The sequence below is a fragment of the Austrofundulus limnaeus genome, unplaced genomic scaffold (genome assembly GCF_001266775.1).
Source record: "Austrofundulus limnaeus strain Quisiro unplaced genomic scaffold, Austrofundulus_limnaeus-1.0 Scaffold16, whole genome shotgun sequence".
In the NCBI taxonomy this organism is placed as follows: Eukaryota; Metazoa; Chordata; class Actinopteri; order Cyprinodontiformes; family Rivulidae; genus Austrofundulus; species Austrofundulus limnaeus.
The window spans coordinates 3,942,751-3,947,822 of record NW_013952418.1 but is presented as its reverse complement, the minus strand read 5'-3'; the positions used below and the strand labels follow the sequence as shown (position 1 = coordinate 3,947,822).

General features: G+C 36.9%; 1 protein-coding gene across 1 annotated transcript in view; it reads left to right on the top strand.

Annotated features, from left to right (window-relative positions):
- cbfa2t3 (CBFA2/RUNX1 partner transcriptional co-repressor 3) overlaps positions 1-5,072 on the top strand; it is a 159,907-nt gene that overhangs the window by 11,122 nt on the left and 143,713 nt on the right. The gene's annotated exons all lie outside the window — the stretch shown is intronic.

The window sequence follows — 5,072 nt, the reverse complement described above, 5'->3', positions numbered from 1 at the left end:
TTTTTTTTTTTTTTTTTTTTTTGTTAACGAAGTTTGTTTAAAAAGATCCCCAGGGGAGGACTAATCTTCCGGGGGTCCACATACTTCATTTACAATACATACTGTTATTTCTAGATTCAGGTATAATCTAATTTATTTAAATATTTGTATCCAAAAAAAGTCAAAAGATTGTTAAGCTTAAAGTATAATAACTCAAATAGCAGGATCAATAGATTGGGTTGATCTTTAAATGTGTTTATCTTCTTTGAAGCCTTGATGGAAACACTGTATCTTGAGGTCACATTAATACTTGTTTTAAAAAGCTGATTTGCATTTATGAACGTTTTGTATATCAGTGACGTATGTATGAAGTATGTGTTGAGGGCCATCTTGTGTCTTTCTGGAAACATTTGCTCCTGTTTTATCTCATTTCTTAATCAATAGTCGACGCTTGTTCTTTCAACTGAAGGAACTACTGAAAGAAACAAAAAAACTTAAGCACCAGCATGCAACACAATAAGAATTTTTGGTTGCAAAAATTGTTGACTGTCCAAAAAAATAATTTCCTTTTGCACACAAAAGATTTTTTTCCCAAGTTAACATTAAATATTGTTACCTACTTGTCCATAAAAGACCACAACATTAAAAAGTCATTAATGTTAGAGACTGTGACAGTAGTTATTTGTACAGTACACGTCTTATCTGAACTGCTCATTAGCTGCATGTGACCCGTGTGGAACAGGCTATTTTTACTGCCATGTCATTTCAGCAGGGGTTAAGTTTCAGCACATGAAAGGAGGCCAGCATGTCTGAGACAGGTGCAGTGATGGAGACCAGGACAAACAATCGGGTTGCTACAGAAAGGGACAGCTTGTCTAATTGATGCCTGTTTGTGAAGCACACTGCTGGACAATAGATCAGGGCTGGCAGATGTACAGGAGGGCGATCGATGATGCACACAAAGTCACTGAGTCTGACAGCAGAAACCTGCTAAATGTGTAGGTTTCTGAGTGCACTGTGTTCTGAAGAATAAATGTATTAATGTATTATATTGTAAGTTACAGGTTTGACACAAAAAAATGTAAACTGAGGATATGAAACTCATATCTAAAGGAAATGAAAGAGTCCAGATTTATTTGCATTTCATTATTATTTTTATATACTGTATGTGACTCAGCTTTTACCAGTATATCATTAGAGGTAAGATTCAAAAAAATGATTAGAGAGATTTCATTTTCTGTGAAAAAGCATTGTGAATTCTAAAATTCAATGACTGAGTTGCAGGACTGTGCATTGCCATGAAATTGGTGATATGATGCATATGATTCAGGGGTCACGATATGAAATATTGTGATATATTTCRATGTTTTTCCAAACGTTTCTAATTTATAAAAATAGCTCAGTATAGGAGCCCACCATGCATTACAAAATCTGATTAACTTTATTTCTATGCAATCAGAAGAACTCTTAACAGTGAGAACTMCATTTGRATTTCATATTTCTACATACAAWATCATCCATTACCATTTGGCAGAATGATGGTTCAGTGGGTTAATAAATTAAACCTTAATTAAAAATCAATACAATGCTTTTGAGAATCGATAAAGTATCAGGAAATGAAATATTGGGATATTTCAGTGTGTCCGTATTTTCTTACACCCCTGCTGAGTTGTTAAAACTTAAAGCAGRGCATTAGCTAAAAGCTAAAAGTAGCAAGACATTAGCTTACCCACAGCTAGAATCTGCAATATATTTTTTATGTCATTAAAAAAGATCATTTGCAGGAATTATTTAAGCACCTAGTTAATCACTTTATTCTTCTTTATCTTCAATGATCTAGATTGATGGAAACAAAGATATCTGGAACAGCTGATTTATAATAATCTGATATTGTGACCAAATAAAAGTGACTTTTTTTWCTCAGATTTTTCTAATTGGAACAATTCCTYCAGGATAAATAGGAGCCTTATAAGTCCTGCACTGTAACAAAAATACAGCCATAAAGATTATTTTTTATATATGTAAAACATAAACCTTCACAAAGGATGGGCTTAATTCAGGTCTTACTCCTGATACCACCCTTTCAGTGTTACATATTGATCCGATTGTAGCTTAATGTTGGTCTTTATGGCTACATTGTGGTTAGACAAGCCGGTAGGAAAACTACTTACTGCAGCCCAGTCTTCTAACTGATCCAATCCATTAAGTGAATATTGAAACTGTGGTCACTCTCCACAAGGCCTGGTCATTATATACAGCTACAAATTGAATTATTCAAAATGCAAGTCAGTTATAAAGAGCATGTAAAAAGGAACAGATAAAGATTAATGTTTTCCTCAAGCCACAATGCATTGCATCCATACATTAAATTTCAAATGGGTGCCATGACGTTAAGCTACATTTATGACCTTTGCGAAGATAGTAAAGCATGAAAAAGACGCCAGTGTTGGGGGGATTGAGTGCCATTTGYATTGCCTRCRCCCCCACCCATTTCATTTTTTAAAGGACTGTGAAATCAGAAATTAAACGCTTTGCCGTCGTGAAGCAGCTCAGCCCGATGCGTCTTCCTGTCTTGTAATTGTTTGTTTATTGGAGCTTGCTCAAAAGCAATATTGTAAAGGTCTCCGTTGGCTCTGGGTAGCAGCGTGCATGCTGGAGGGGTTCACAACATGTCAGTTAGCACAAGTGGAAAGATTAGAAAGGCATAAAGAAAGAATAAGAAGGCAAAAGAAAAAAAACATTTTTAAGCATTCAAACACATTTCAACTCGAAACAACTCGAAACCTGACAGTGTAATAACAATTGTTTGTGAGTCCCGCTGTGAGGAAGCAGTCCGAGTCGACAGGACCGGCTTTAACTGGACTGATGAGCTGGTGGCAGCACAGTCCACATTTATGCTAAATGACCACAGGGGTCGTGACCAAAGTGACCTTTTAACCTTTTACTTCTGTGGTCCATTGTCCACGGTGATTCCAGTCCATTTGCTCTTAGTTGCTCTTCTTTTGTTCAGAATATTGCACAACATGGGAGAGTGGGGAAGATTCGGACAGGCGTAACATTTCCATCAGTGAGATAACCAGGAGGAGCGACATTAAGGACACAAGCAAAGAGATATTGAAATTGAATGATTCTTGAAAAACCTGAGGGAAGAGGAAACTGGGTTGTAAAAATAAGCAGAAAATAGCAGTAAAATTAGCATTCTTTAATTTATTTTTGAGACATTAAACTAATATTCACAAACTATTGTGATTGTATAAAGTAGATATAGTTGATTTTTCACTTAACAAACATATAAATAATTAAAATGTAGCTTTTATCTATATTCACGAAGTTCTGGACAGAATATTTTCTACTAAACTTGATTGTGAAATTTCATAAAATCATCACCTAATAATGGAAAATCTGTTATGAGTTATGGGTATATCTGTTACGGGTCAATGTCGTACTAAAGATAAACTCAATTCCAGAACAAAACATTTAACWCTGTATTAATAATTAGTTGCAGAAATAGTTTCTGAAGATGATATAAACTAATGTTTTCTGGCTCAAAATATAAAAAGACTAAACGTTAAAATGTAAAAAATAAAGGAAAAGAAACCCATTATATAAAATAAAAAAATTGAAGCAAAAAAAAAAAAAACTAAACATTGAACAGCTCTAAACTTTGCAAACCTTAGTCATAAGTCATTTTTTATATCTATGTATGGATGGATGGATGGATAGATGACAGCTGCAGCTTTGAGAGCAGGTGCAWTATGATAAAGGAGTCTAATTTGTCTGCAGACTTGTGGTGCTAACAAGACCTCGATCATGTGCTCCCACAGACGGTCAAACACCCCTGACATTGTACCAATCATCTGTTCTCACAGCTTTCAACTTTTCTGATGTGTGTGCYTGCGTGCACGGCTGTGCGCCTGTGTGAATGTCTGTGCCCAGGAACACATGCCATATGGACTCATAGACGCCTGTCAGTTGAAGGTAAAAAAAGGTCTTGTCTGATGAATAATTCAACTGTAGCAGTAAGTTCACCTGAACTTTAACAGTTTACTTGAACATTTTGTCCTTGAGCATTTTCCTTTCTGATCAGATAGAACACAATTTATTTTCTGCAGACTTGGTGTCAATAAAATATCTGTCTGTCTAAAACCTACCTACCCACCCTCCCAGCTACCCTACCTATCATTCTGTCTATCCATCTATCTACCCACCTATACATCTCTCTACCCACCCACATACCCATCTATCTAACCACCCACCCACCCAACCATCAATCCATTTATCTACCCATCTAGCTACCCACCCACCATTTTATCCATCCACCCATATCTACCCACTCATCTATCTATCTATACCCACCCACCCAACCAACCATCTATCAATTTATCTAACCATCTATCTACCCACCCACCAATTTTTCCATCTATCTACCCATATCTACCCACCCATCTATCCATCTATCTACCCATCTATCTACCCACCAACCCACCCAACCATCTATCCATTTATCTACCATCTATCTACCCACCCACCAATTTAACCATCTATCTACCCACATCTACCCACCCATCTATCCATCTATCTATCTACCCACCCACCCAACCATCTATCCATTTATCTACCATCTATCTACCCACCCACCAATTTAATCATCTACAGTATCTATCCATATCTACCCACCCATCTATCCATCTATCTATCTACCCAACTCTCTACCAATTCAGCCATCCTTCTGTCCAGCTAAGCCATGTTTTTATTGTATCACTTTTATAACTCAGTAAGCAATAATCCAAGTCAGGAGAAGGACAAACATCAGTTGCAAATGAAAGCAAACACGAGTGAATGACAATAAAACAAAAGCAAAGAACCAAGCATATTCAGTCTTGATGCCAGTCCGGGATGGTACAATACATGCTAATGAGCTGTTTGAAGCAACAGAGCTCACGCTGAGCTGAAATGTGTGAGATGAGTGTGAAATCTGATAGAGGAAACAGACAGACAGTGGGAGACCGAGCCCCAGGGCTCCCGAGATCTCACCAGAGCAGATATACAGAGCAGTCGGGAAAAAGTGCTGCTGCAAACTAGTCTGTGTTGCT